This window comes from Rhinolophus sinicus, linkage group LG09 (genome assembly GCF_036562045.2).
Source record: "Rhinolophus sinicus isolate RSC01 linkage group LG09, ASM3656204v1, whole genome shotgun sequence".
NCBI classification, from domain to species: domain Eukaryota; kingdom Metazoa; phylum Chordata; class Mammalia; order Chiroptera; family Rhinolophidae; genus Rhinolophus; species Rhinolophus sinicus.
In genome coordinates, this window is record NC_133758.1 from 101624205 (window position 1) to 101639133 (window position 14929).

Consider the following 14929-nt stretch of genomic DNA (forward strand, 5'->3'; position numbering starts at 1 on the left):
GTCTTCAGCAAGTAACACGATGAACAGGGAGAGTGGGACAGGCAACAGTTTTCAGTAGAGAAATTGGTTGGTACCATAAGTGACAGTTATTATTATAGCTCCAGCTCCAGTCCTATAGGTTCCTATTTCCTGAATGAGCCATGTGAATCCAGGCCATTCAAAACTTCCCCAAATATGTGGTGAGAATAACGTTTCTGAGATAGTCAACCAATGTACTTACCTCCTGATAATTGTTAATTCCTAGTTGCCTCACAGCCCCCTTCCTTTCCAATTAAAACGAAAAGTTGATTACTTCAGGGGGGAAATAGAACCACTAAAGAACAGGCAAGTCATTGCTCAACTTGGAATTTTCAAAACAAATTTTTTTAAGTTTATAATCTCATGATAATTGGAGGCATGTGCTGAAATGGCCTGCTGTTGCAGACAACAGAAACTGAATCTGACCAAGCTGAAAATAAATGTGTAGGAGGGATCCCTGGGAGCTCATCCAGAGGCAAACGGGAGAAGCAGACTCACAGGTCAGGCAGAATCAGGGATAGCCAGGAGCTTTGCATCTTTCCAGAACCTGGTGGCCAGGTGGCCAGGTCTCTGCAAGAACAAATAGGGCATCTGATCTCTCGGGTCTCACCAAATTCACACCATGGCAGAACCTTGAGCCTGGTCACACCAACTACCCAGTCCAGAAGAGATAAGGAGATGCTGGTGCTCACCAGCAAGGCAGGAAATAAATAATAATAATAATAATAATAATAATAATAATAATAAGTCACTCAGTGCCTCTTAGTTTTTGCAGGAGCCAGACTTTGTTGTGAGAAAGTGCAAAGAATTTTCTCCTAACTCCCAAAGCTGGGCTTTTACACATCAGGGGCTGAGCCGGGTGGCATCTGATCATCAAGTCTGTTTGTTTAAGTCATGGAATATGGAAGAAGATTATACCTGTCAGGTAGGGAGACAGGGAAAGGCTCATGTTGTTGTGTGAGTGGGAGAGGGGTAGCCACTGAGCAAAGGCCAGGAGGTCAGACTGGTGTCCTCCCTCCGATGCTGCCACACCTGGAGTACACGAGCAGAGGACACTAAGGGAGGCTTAAGGTGCTTCCAGAGTAAGAAGCTGTTTCCTTACTTTCCTAGGGCTCATCCTGATTACTGCATGCCGCTCAGAGATGTCCTGTGGCCAGTGGGGCGCGGCTTGCAACATGGAGCCTGAATGGAAATTTAGGTATTCCTAGGGAGGTGCCTGAGATGCAGCCACAGGTTATTGCATCCCTGGCATGACATTTAGAGGACAGAGAAATTGCCATGTGTGCCACGTGGGGAACAAAGATTACAGCTGACAGTACTGGCTCTCAAGCTCTCCTGGAGTACAGGGGTTACCCACAGCAGGGAGGTCCTCCAGCTGGGTTCTCAGTGGGAGCCACAGGCAGGCCTCAGGGAATCAGAAGGGGCCGGGGATGAGGCAACCATCATGCTACGATGAGCCCCTGATCACGGGTCCATACCCCAGCCTCAGCCACCCAATGACAGGTTCAGCAAAGCCCAAGAAAACACCCCCAAACCAGGAAGGTACATGGGTTTCCCCTGCAGTTAACCAAGATGCCTCCCTGTGCAGGAGGAGGTAGGAAAAGCCCTTGAGAGGAGGGAAAGCAGTTATCCCAAAGGGGGTATTATTATTATCAGAAGAGACAGATGTAGCTTGAATTGGGATCAAGTATTTTCACCGTCAGCAGGAGTGGGGCCTCAGAAGCAAACACAGCTCTCCACTGAAGACCCCCCCCTGCCCCCGCCCCACCCCGTGTCACAACTCTTGGTCTCATCTCCGTGGTGCTCTGAGCTTCCACAACTTTGTCCCATCCTCCCACAGCTCTTTCCAGTGGGAGCTGGAGGAGGAAAAGCAGGACACAGGGATCTTATTTTAGAGGCCACTTCAGTGGGCCAGGTGTGATATGTCACTGCCCTCATTCACGACTAACCCAAGGCCACAGCCAAAGAGTATCTACACAGCACATGTGTTTGAGTCTTCACAACAGCGACTCCCCCCCCCCCCCCCGCAGGGACCTCCTAATCCAGGCCCCACGCTGTGCTGTTCATGTGCTGGGTGACCCCTCGCTCTCTTAGCTTCAGTGTCCTCATTTTAAAAATAAGATGGAGGTGATCGTGGGGGTGGGGTGGAGATTCTGTTTCTTTTCATTTGTTTTGTTTGCTTTGCTTTTTGATCTGGGCACGGGGAAGTGGGGGAGAGGATGGAACCAGATAAGATTCTCTCAAATGATTACCCAGCCCTAAGAGTCTAAGCTTTACATTACAGCGTTTTCTCTTGGGACAGCTGCAGGTCCCGGGGACCACTGCATAATCTACACTTCAACTCCTTTATAAACATAACTTAAGCATGATCAGCAAATGAAGGCAACCCCTTCAATTCTAGCAGCTGATGCCCTTCACCAGTAGACATGGGGACACGCCGTGGTCCTAAGCTTAATTAACAAAAACCGTTACCTATGGAAACGGGTGACGATTACTTCCTCATAAATGGTCCCCGAGTAGCTGGTCCACCATAATCTCACAGACCAGAAAAGCCAACGAATGGAACCCTAACTGAGTAAAGCAGGTGTGTCCCTCTCCCCTCCAGCTCTTTCTACATCCTGGAATTTAGCCGCTGTAACAATGGCCAGCCAAACCTGGTTGGTTCTCAGATCACAGCCCAGTACAAACACGCTTACAGACTGTCTGCATCTTCTAAAGAAATAAAGATGATTAAAAATTGACTGGCTTGTTCGAACTGAAAAAAAAAAAGAGGTAGGTAGGGGAGAGAGTGAGATAAAATATTTTATCATTTGTGTCCCAACGCAAACCATGTAGGAAAATATTTTTGCTGTATCAATGGCTAGATTTACTAGTGTGGTGTCTGTTTTAACTTTTTTTTTTTTGGTCAGTTCTCCCAAAGGTAGTTTTATTTTGCTGAAAAGGCAAAGAAAGGGGTTAGAAAAATTAGCATTAATTAAACTTTATTTCCCTTGGCCACGGGCCACACAGTTCAAATAAAGTGCAGTTTATAGCCAAGTCCACTCAAACAAGCAAAATTCAGAATGCACAGCTTAATTCATGTATGTTTTGTTTTCTGACAAGAAAAAGAAGAGAAAAGACAGGGGGTGTGAGGACAGAAAAAGTAAGAAGGTAGTATGTCAGGGAGTATGTCTCCTGTGTAGCTCCCTTGCATTTTCTGTTTTAAGGGAAATAAGTGAGGGAGGGGCAGAGTAGGACAAAATTAATGTTTCAACTATGTAGAAACCTATGCAGGTATATAAATCACCAAATATAATTCATTTCAGCAAACAAAGCTCTATTCTTCCAGTTTAGGTCAAAATCCTTGGCGGTATTGCTAGCCCCTGCCTTACACATCCCTCCAATCTGTGTCCAAAATGAATCCAGATCTAACTGCTTCTCACCACTTCACTGCTACTCCTTCAGTCCAAGCCACTGTCATCTCTTCTGCAGCATATCTGGATAACCTCCTAAACTGGTCTGTGTGTTTCTCTCCAAGAATGTGTTCTCTACAGCCTGATCTGGCTCCCTGCGGCCTCCATGACGTCATCCACTGTCCTCCCTTCCCTCATCCTGTTCCAGCCATGGGCCGATCCGCAAACATACCAAGCATTCTCTCACCTTACGGCCTTGGCACTTGATGTTCCCTCTGTCCAGAACATTCTTTCCCTACATTTGCTTCATGGCTTCTCCCCTATTCTTTCAAGGCTCTGTTGAATGTCTCAAGTGATCAGAGAGGTCTTTCCAGACCAGTCTACATAAAAGGACAAATCCCCACCCAGTACTCTACAGTCCCCCTGGCCCAGTTTTATTTTATTTTCTCCACAGCACATACTACCACCCAACATACATTGATTTGCTTGTTTGTCAGAATCTCTTCCATTAGAATTTGTTTTTTAATTAAATTTTATTGGGGTGATAATTGTTAGTAAAGTTACATATAGCACTAAAAAACTTGTGCACAGCAAAAGAAACCGTCAACAAAATTAAGAGGCAACCAACCAAATGGGAGAAGATTTTCACAAATAACGCCTCTGATAAGGGGCTACTATCCATTAGAATTTATGCAACTTGAGGTACTTGTTTTATCAATGCTTGCAACAGTGCCTGGCATATAGTTGATGTTCAGTAAATATCAGTTTGAATAAATTGGTGAAAAAATGGATAAATAACTGAATAAAATAAATACATAAGGTGGAGGAAAATGAAGAGACAAAGAACACACAACCTCCCAACCCATCTGTCTAAGGTGATAGTGTGGATGGACATTTTGTACTTCTCTCCGTTTTCCTAAATGGATAACATAAAGATGTGCTATTTGTATAAGCAAAGAAGAGTTAGCATTTTTCCTAAAACAGTCTTTGTCAAATTTATTTCACTAAGATTTAAGAACGGAAAATAAATATATAAGTTTTATGGGTTTGTTGTGTGTTTTTTTAAATCAATGTTTCTCCATTTTAGGAGGATGGACAAGTCAAAGAGTAGGTACGGTTCTTGAGATGAAAACCCAAATTGTCTTAACGGCACCATCACCCACTGGCCTGTCCTCGCCAGACATGCAGACTCCTTGCCACCACCTCTGTGTCCCCCTGAGCTCCCACTCTGACCATCCTCCCGAGCTAGGACTCTGCCCTTTCCATTCCCACCGCCATTTCTAACATCATCATCACCACAGACACCTAGGAGCCATTTGTATTCCTCATTCACTTCCCACTGCTAAAGGTCAATCCAGTCCTCTCAATTTTTTTCCTGCATTTTTTTCTCGACTCTTTCTCTTCTTACCTACCCACAGGAGGTGAGAGGCTGGTTTGCCTTCTGCTGGCCTAATTCAACTCCCTATACCTAATCCGCCCACCTGAGGCAGCCTCCCCACTGCTGCTGGAGGGGGTTGTTCTAAATCATAAACCTGATCGTCTCCTTCTCTGTGCACCCGAAATTCCTCAGCTTAGCGCACAGGACCCTTCCAGACCTGCCCCACCCACCCTTGTCTTTCTCCTGGGAGGGCCCACAGCACTGCATTTCAGCCCAACCAGACTCCTGCACTGAGGGTTCCCCAAACGCCTTGGATGTCTCCTGCCTCCGTGTCTTGACCAGGCCTGTCTGTCTTAGAATGTCAACCCTTGGCCTGGTTATCGGACAGCCTACCCTTTCAAACTCACCTCCTTAGCTATCTTCTCTGGAAGTTTCTCTCTGGCTCTCATTGATCTAGATGCTACTCCTCTGGGTTCTCAGAGGAACGTGTGCTCTGGTTTAGTCATTGATTTACCCGTTGGAATCTTACATTAGACTGTTAGCCCCCCTGAGGGAAGGGTCTATGTCTTAGACTGAATTTTCATTTTAACATTGAACTCAGTGGTTAATATCTAGTGGAAATTTAATAAATACTTGCAAGAGGAAAGGGGCAGAGAAGAGAGGGAAGTCAGCTAGGTAATCAGATAGACCGGGGCTCGGCATATATTGAGGGAAAAGTGCCTCAGATCTTAAGATGCACACACTGAATCTTTGTGTGTGGATGTTTGCAAACCTTGGAGCTGAAATATTTGAAGTGAATAGTGTTTGATAGTTAGTGCAGATGGGGAGCGGGCAGCTGGGCCCCGGCATTGCTGGGCCGAGAGCTGCTGCCCCTTGCTCAGTAAGGTCTTTTGTCAGCCACTCAACAAGACATGTCCCCCAGGCAGCTCATCCCCCTGCCTCCCCCACCTGCCTCCCCCTGAGTAATACACACACCACACGCATAGAGCCATCACTCATACAAATAGCCACAAGCACCTTGGGATGGCTGTTCAGCTCATGAGAATGCAGATGCCCTGGAGAGGCCAGAAGGGACCTGCACCTTGAGGTCCCAGCTATTCTGCAGGTACTTCTCTAACTGGCCCTCCAGGGGCTTCCTCTGCAGGCAAAATGCCAGTGGCAATCGGGGCCAGGGTGTGATGTGGGAGGGGACCTGCACTTTGCCTGGCTTAGCAAGAAGCTTCCTCTGGATCAGGGTAAGGGGTGGGTCCCACGTAGTGCTGGGGCTGGGTGGTGTAGGGGGAAGTGTGCAACGCATTGTCCGCTCCCCTGCTCCTTCTGGTAGACCTGGCAACAATGTAAAAGAGAGGTTTTGGGGTGCAGTCCACACCCCAGTGCACCCACACATCACACTCTCACATTTATTGAAGACTCCTAGAAAGAAATGCATAAGATAGGCTTAAAATTATTTTGACGAAGGTAGGGAAAATGCCTCCTATAGGACTGAGTGGGAAACAGCAGTTTGCAGAATTGTACATACCACGGTTTTGACTATGTAGAGAGGATACCCTGCCACATGCGTGAGAAAAACAGGAATGGATAAAGCACAACAATTTTCTCTGTTCTGTGGGATTGTCGGTGGTGTTTCGTTTTCTCTTCACAACTTTCTGCTGCTTCTAATTTTTCTATCATGAGCACTCTCACTTTTACCAACAGAAAATGTCTCTAAACCATTAAAAAATATGCTAAATACTTCTTTCCAGAGTGACAATTACAGATAAGACAGTTATGTATGTGTGTGTGTGTGTGTGGACTTAATCTAGATACATGCACCATGCACATATATAAATAAATGCAAATAATGTATATACCCACATGTGTCTATGACTGTATATGACTATATATATAATATATTTATATATAATATATTTATATATATAATATTTATATATATATATATACATATATATACATATATATATGTATATGTGTATATATATATATATATATATATATATATATATATATATAAAATGATTAACTTCAAAGACCCACCAATACAGAGAATTGACCTATCGGTAAACCCACAGAAATATGCAGAAATATGTCACACCCAGAAGGTAGGGTCTGTCTTCATTTTCTAGGGTTAAGTGACTGTTGCAAAATCATCCATTTACTCTTCGTTCACGGCCATCTTGACAAAATGAAATGGGGAAGCTCCTGCCTGGAGCAGAAGCTGTGTGTCACCATGGTGACAATGATGTTAATTGATATTTGTGCCTGAGGGCAGCATCTCTCTCCTCTTCCTCCTCCCAAGTGAGAAATTGCACTTCACATAGATGGACCAGGACAAGGTTGGATGTTTTCTTTGGGGGCAGCGCAAGCCCAGTCAGGTATATGGCGTGGCTCCCCAGCCTCTTCTGCCTGTCGCCAGCCAGTGCCCCCTCTCACAGGTACCCCCTCGTGCTGTGTGCCGCCTGAGCATCCCCCCATGGGGAAGAGCCTTCGGGAGGCCCCGCTGGCAGCCCCCAGCACTCCTCCTCCACACCCGACAGCTCTCAGTTCAGGCACCTCAGTGCATCTCCCTCTGTCACCAGGATGGGTCTGTGCAGGCAGGCTGCAGCCTGTAAGGAGTGGAGGGCTTCACTGTGCATGACCTAATCCTCAAAGACGCAGCAGGTTGGGCTCCAGAGGAAAAGGGGAAGGGATGCTCCACCAGACATCTGAATATCCCCCTTGAAGTTGCTGCATCCTTTGAAGTTCTTAGAAGTGTGATTCCACCTTTGGTATTACCTGTGGGGGAATGGTATTCTCCCTTAAATCACATGTTAAACAATCATTCTGAATATTTTCTTTGGGGAGCTTTTGCTTTTTTTCTTGTTCATTCTTGTAAGACAACATTGGTGTGTGTGTGTGTGTGTGTGTGTGTGTGTGTGTGTGTGTGTTTAAGAAAAAGAGTTGTTCACTCCAATAACTCGCTGGCAGGAGGGAGGCTGCCAGTATGTATTGGGTGACTTTTAGCCCATCCGTCTGTTCAATCACTTATTCATTCATTCAAAGCATGTGATTCAAAGATTACTTGTAACTAGATGCATAATGGGCTTGGAAATCTAAGTTATAGTCAAAAGATATGTCTACTTTCTGCTATATAGTGTATTATAGCCCTTTCTTAGCAGAACAATAATTCATTATAAATATTTCTATTTCAAAAATAAGTATTGGACTCTCCAGCCAAAATTTAAATTAGCGTGGGCCCAATGAAAAAGTTTCAGTCTTTGTCAGGACTATGGGTAATAAAAGAGAGGAACCCAATTCCATCCTAGCTTACAGCAAAAGAGGGAGTCCATCTGTCCCCATATTGGGAATTGCAGGGTTATGGGCTTTAAACACTCAGGTTCTGCTGGATCCAGGGGCTTGGATCACATATGAGTGTTCTCTCTCTCTCTCTCTCTCTCTCTCTCTTTTTCTTTCTCTCTCTTTCCCACTCCTCCCTCCCTCCCTCCCCCTCTCTTTATAGCTAAAAATATAATACAGGAAGCTTACAAACCATATCCTTACAGCTCTATTGTTCCAAATTGATGAGACATACACCCTGTCTCTCAACATCCATATAGCAAATCTCAAGAAAGATGACCATTTCAAAGCCAGTCACTCTGACTTGTGAATAGAAGGCTTGGATGGCCCATCGGGATTGCATGACCCCTTCTGCATTTGGGGTCATGCGGAGTGTTGGTGGGGTTGAGTGCTATAGCGTGGGGCACTGGTGGGGGGACAGCACCCTGAGATTTGTAGATATATCAGGATCCCATGGAATGGAGGAAACATGGTTCCTTAAAGGAAAAGTAAGGTATGCTTACCTGAAGAAGGGGGAAGGAATATCAGATGGACAAATAATCTCTCAGAGCTTCACTGTAAAATGTACCTGAAAAGGAATAGGTCCTGTTGAAAATAATTTCAGGAAACTGAAAATGAGAACAGAGAAAACAACTGAGATGATTTAACCGTGTTGAATAGAGCAGATCAAGTACATACATCGGCTCAAGAGAGTTTGCTCCAGAAAGTACCTTCACAGTGAGGATCCAAGAATGATGGTATCATGCTTAAAATGCTTGTTTTCATAAAACAGAGTCTAAACAGCTTCAGAGTCAAAACAACTTTTCCTGGAACTGAGGTATTTTTCCCCCCAAGAAGTCCAAATTTAATTAAGATGGGATAAAGAGCATCTGGACGTTCCTGAGCTTACAGCTTGACGTACGTTAGCCACAAAGGCCGTCGTATGTTCTTAGGAGATGAGTCTTGCTTTCCTTTCTGATGGGCTTTGTCCTTGAGTCGGGGAGGGTGGAGCGATTGCTAGAACTTGTCACATGTCCATCACCATTACCCACTTCTCTGCTTTAGGGGTTCTGCACTTGGGGCCAGAGAAAAACCCAGGGCTTCGCAAAAGTATTCAAGAGGCTCTTCAAAGTCACTGGGCTCTGAAGGGGGGTTTCTGTCACCAACTGACTCTTGGCTGTCCTGCTTTACACAGTTTTATGACTTCTGCTTCCATCAGTTATCCTGTTTTATGGCTGCAAATGATAAGATAAATTGGGTCTTCTCTCCCTTCCCCCCGCCCCCCTAGTGTCACAGGTTAGAGGATTCCCTGCTGGTCTGTAAGCCACCACAGCAGATCATTCCGCAAGCCCAGGCCCTCTCAGACTTCTTGTCACCTCAGCCAGTAACAGCTTATGCAGGCAGAATATTGAACTCCAGAGCCTCTCTGTCTCAGAGGACAAGAGACTAAGCTGGAGCCAATTCTGAAATGGATTTAGCAAAGCTGTCTCCTGCAGAGATCCCACCATGCCTTTCAGACAAGGCCACAGTCCCTTCTGATCCTGTGTGGGCAATTTCCTCCTACATCTAAAAGTCTATCAGCTTTGTGACTGGGACAAGTCACTTCCCCTCTCTGGGCTCATCGATGAAGCAGACAGGATGGATGAGGTGATTTCTGTGGCCCTTCCAGTTCTAACAGCCTGCAATGTTATGATACCTTGATGTTATAACCCACAACCATAATATGGGGGTGTTCTCTACCCCATAACTCTCTCTGGTGTCTGTCAGATAATGGCCAGCGTACCCTCACCCCAGAGGCTATGACTGCAGTAACAGGAAAAAAGGTAAGGACAGACAGAGGGACAGGCACCAGCTCTATTCAGATTAAACTTGGTAAGGTTAAGTCAGTAGCATCGTTATAATGTGGTCATTTCTTTCTCCTTCTTCCCGCTGGGATTAAAGCTTGTGTGCTGACTGTTGAAAAATCAGTCATTAACAGCCAGGAAATGACTTCCCCATCCATCAGAACACTGCTCAGCCATGTTTCAGCTTTTTTCTCCTTTCCCTGTGTAATTATTCTCATCCACCACTGATTACAGTTTATAATAGCCATAATTCTCTCCGAATCAATCATTACTTTACTTTACCACGGGGTTACCAGTAGAAACATGAGGGAATGCAGATACCCCTGGCTGGGTTTTATTTTTTTGGAAATTGCCTGCTTTCGTCTGGATCTCATTTAATCATCTGGATGTTCAAAGAAATGCTAAGATTTTAATTCAAAGGCTTTTTTTTTTCTACTTGCCCTTATCTCCCTTTCCTATTTTTTTTAAAGAGGAAACGATGACTGGTTAAATTAAGGTAATATTGTGCAAAATCTGCCAGTGATGGTGTTCAGAGTGATTGGTGGGAGACATGCTGGGGATTCTCGTCATGAATCCATATGTTTCTTTGGTACTTTACCTCCCTGAAGGTTGTTCAGGCTACCATCCTGTGTGATTTCCTGGAAGGTTCGAGAATTGTTATTTCCCTCCATGGACCGATGAAGGAAAAAATTCCTATTGAAGTTTTTTCTTAGACATTCTGGAAAGGTATGACAATCAGTCATTTACACCTTAGCGAGAATTTAAGGCAGTTCCGTTTTACTCAGTACACTTACTATGTTCCATATCCTGAGCCAGCGCTTGGGTGAGTTTTTGAAAAAATGAATATGATCTAGTTTTTACATCATATGAATAAGATCTAGTGTTTGCTCACATGGGGGCTGGAAGTAGTAGGCAGATAAACATATACATAGCGATTCCAGCATTCATCACCTGTACCTTGGATTATTGCGGTACAGTGCGCAGTGGGAGAATGAGAAGAAGAGACTATTTATACACTACAATCTTAGAATTCCTAAAGGAACTGTGATGTCAGCTGAACCTTTGAAGAGGGGAAGGACTTGAACAAGCAGTCATTCCAGGAGGGACAGCAGAACTCACTCACAAAGGCCTGGTAGGGGAAGAGGGGAAAAGAGAGACCAAGGCTGGGCGGGAAAGGCTGGGGCAGTGGAATGGCCCGAGGCCACAGGACAGGGTGAAGCCCAGGCCAAAGCCCAGCGGCTGGCTGCAGCATCAAGTGACCCCCGGGAAAGCTTTGGAGAACCCTATGTACTCGTCTCAGGCAGTTCTTGCCGAGATGGCATTGACAAACAGAAGCGGGTAGAGCAAGACATCACATAATTCGAAATATATTGTTGGAAATGTGACTTTGTGGCTGATGAAGTTGGGGACCTACTAGTTACAAGGATGAGTGGAGTAATTGTGTAATATTAGACCCTGAGCAAAAAAAAAAAAAAAAAGGTCTTTTCAAACCCAAACAAAACCAGATTGAAGTGAATCTCTAACAGAAGAAGTTTTATTTTTTATTTTTTTTTTTATTTTTAAATGCTAACATAATATTTTGGAAGTACTGGATCAGCAACAACAGCAAATGTTCTGAGACCTATTTACACAAAGGAACGGTTGTGTCCGCGGTGGGAATGAGGGCAGCACCGTTGACCTTGCATCCTTCCTTACTGGTCCATGGTTGGTTTAGTGGGGAACCTGTGAACTCTCAGAAGGCTCCTTTCACCCTCATTTGCCACACTGGCCATATAGAAGAGACATGCAATAATTTATGCAGCAAAAGCCCAGGGGTCTACAGCCAGGGGGAAAAATGTTCCAGGTAGTTACTAATCTGGAAGTTATTTTCTTTCTCCAAACAGCCAGGGTGGTCCATATCAGTGGTTTCCAGCTTTTTTATTTCATGAGCCAGTAAAATTTTAAAATTTTTTTAAATCTGGGTGGTAATGGGGAGGGGGAGAAACATGGGTTTGCGTACTTTTTATTTTGCCAAGTTAGGGCATAAAAAGTAACCACTCCCATCTACTCTCTATTGTTTCACACATATAAAAAAATACATCTTGATGCCCAAAACATAAGCAAACCGTAATCTCAGCATAGAGGATAGTCCTTTCCATTAAAAGCTTTCTTGAAAAACGTCTCACTTCATTGTCCACACTTTTCTCACTTTACCACAGAATGCCCAGCAAGGACCCCCTGAGAAGTTCTGATCTGTGTGAGTCTTCTCTGCAGCTGCTAGAAGATAACTCAGAGCGAGACACAGTTCTGAGGTCACTTCTCTGGACACACATTAGAAGAAATGGAAGGAACCACCTCACTTTCCAGCATTGTCCAAATTCATTAGGGAGCAAATCAGGGCTGCAGTCTCAACTTAAGCTCATGTGTGATATTTGAAAACAGCAGGAGACAGGCTGGGAAGTCTGTCTTTTCAATTAATATATCAGCCCTGTTATGGAGCCTGTTATGGCCCAGCCTATTAGGCTGTTTGTGAATGAGGGCCTGTGGGGCTCAGAAGAACTGGCCAGAAATATCTCCTTTTTATGTCACTCTTGGCTAAGGTTTTCATTAATCCCCAGAATGGGGGTAGAGGGAAGGAAAGGATTGATGGCTAATAATAATTATTACTGAATACCTACTCTGATCCTATCCATATTACATACGTATGTATACTGAAGAGCTACTATGTTCTATGCCAAGACCTTCACCTATACCGTCTCTTTTAATGCTCAAGACAAGTTTATGAAATGGGTATTCAACACAACTGTCAAAATTACCAATTTGACAGCAAATTACTATTTGCTGTCAAAATTACCAATGTGCTCAAACTGTATTCTTCCAGGTTAACCAGGCCTGCCCACTAGGGTTTTAGTACGTTATATGCCCCAAACCATCATTCTTCTCTCACAGAGGTGCCCCTGGAATAGGATTTGATAAACTAATTCTCACTAAAGTGCCAATGATTGGTACGGTCTACCTAGTTCTTTCGAAGAAATGCAACAGGGATGCATTTACTTAATCCAAAAGAATATGGCTGTAAGGTGAAACTTCAGGCATGAGTGGCAAACAAAGAGGGGTATATCTGGAGCTAGAGCGGACTTTTTGGTCCCCCTTAAATAATAGCCGCCTCTGGCAGGTGGCCATATGTTTGTCATTTAAACAACAAATAATACTATCAGCAAACAAGTCTTGGAACATGTGAAAGCATGTATTAAAACACCAGCCAAAAAAAAAATCCCAGGATGTCACCTGAATTCCTGTTCAAGTTGCTCAAAGATGGAAAGAATAATTGAGGATGCGTCAGTAACACCTGGCAGGTAAACAAGGAGTTTAACATTAATGTTGTGAAAAAAAGAAGAGGGAAGGAGGAAAAAGTGAATTACAAGAAGGATCTAAGCATAAAAGGCAAATCTTTGGTATCCCCCAAACACTTTGGATCCAGGGAACCAATTGTGGGAGGAATGTGCAAGATTTAATAGAGAAACTAACCCAGGTGCCCTGTGGAGAGGGAGTGGGTGCTGAAATGCAGTCCACACTCCCCTCACCAGTCCCTGGATTTTGGTACACGGGTATGTTCCCCAACAGAGGCGCCTCGTTCTATTACATGCACCTGGAGGGAACGCTGCTTCCTAATGGGTCTGTCAGAAGAGCGCTCCCTTAATTTTCACAAAGATTTCTAATAGGCCAACAGCAGCCCTAGGACCAATCCCACTTAATCTGTGGTCTGTATGCAGAAAATTTAAAAGCAAGAAGAGCCAAAGGGAGAAGAATCTCATAGGAATTCAGATCTAGACCCAACAGGGAAGGCACCTCCCAAAAAGCAAGCAAAGGAATCATCATTGGTAAAAGAAATACATTCAATGGGTCTCTGAAAATTTTCCATGGTATCGGGTCACTAATTACCAGTCACCCCTGGCTGGGAACAGGCAAAAATGAAGTGACCTATCTTTCCTTCCTGCAAGGATCCACCTGTAATTGGGAAACAATGTGAAAGAAATCAGAGCATAAGGCAAAAGGGGTAGCTCTTGAAATCTACAAGCCAAAGAAGTCAGCCTGTTTAATTTTGCTAATTTAATGTGAAAGTGAGATAGATTCTTTGAAACCTTGACAGCTAGCTTTCTGGGAAGGTATCTAATATTGGACATAAAAATGAAGACATGAATCGATGAGACTCATTAATATTCATAGACAGCAGATTAAGGTTGGTGGGAAAAATTATTTATGAAACAGGGGTATTGTCTTCTTTTCACCGAAAGGATTTTGTTTGGAGAGGATAGAATTGGGTGGCAGGGCTATAACAGATTAGGTATGAATGTGCAGATTTCTGGGTTTAGCTCCCAAACAACAGAATCTAAAGCATCTGCAAGCAAAAGATGTGCTGGGCTGAGAACAGTAACTGCTTCAGTAACACACACCAGTAGGTGTAATATGGTTCAGACACCACGACCGTGATGGAAAGCGCTTGGAAGGAAATGAAAGGATGGACGGAGAGTGTGGTTATATAACAAAGGAACAGGCTGAAAGCAAAACTGGGTTTAGCTGATGTCGAGAAAGGTCGGGGGATAAACTATGGAAGATTCTTTTTTTAATTTATGTATGTGGGGGTGGAGGATAGCATAAAATAGCATAATATAATATGTAATTTACAATTTCTTTTCTCACATTAAATATGTATTTGTGGTGCCACCTTTGTGTTAGAAACCTTTGTGTCATTTCTGACTCTAGTTAGTATGTGCTATGTTCTAATCTAATAAAGATGAGAGAAAGAGTCAAGGAGTTAGAACTCAGATCCTCAAATAAACTCTGTTAACAGGACTCTGTACTTACACAATTTGAGGATTTATTGCTAGTCCTTTATCTCCCTGAACCCTTTCCTCCTTTATCTTTCCAATCCTTTACAGACGTGGGAATAAGCTGTTTTGAGTTGGTGAAATTTTAAAGTGACTGTGAATTTTTGTTTGTTTGTT

At 43.9% G+C, this 14929-nt stretch overlaps 1 long non-coding RNA gene across 1 annotated transcript in view; it reads left to right on the forward strand.

Annotated features, from left to right (window-relative positions):
- Nucleotides 1-13197, forward strand: part of LOC109444616 (uncharacterized) — a 319813-nt gene extending 306616 nt beyond the window's left edge. The window contains exon 6 of the long non-coding RNA XR_012498902.1: nt 12143-13197. This is a non-coding gene — a long non-coding RNA (uncharacterized LOC109444616). The remainder of the gene's footprint in view (nt 1-12142) is intronic.
- The last annotated feature ends 1732 nt before the right edge of the window (nt 13198-14929 follow it).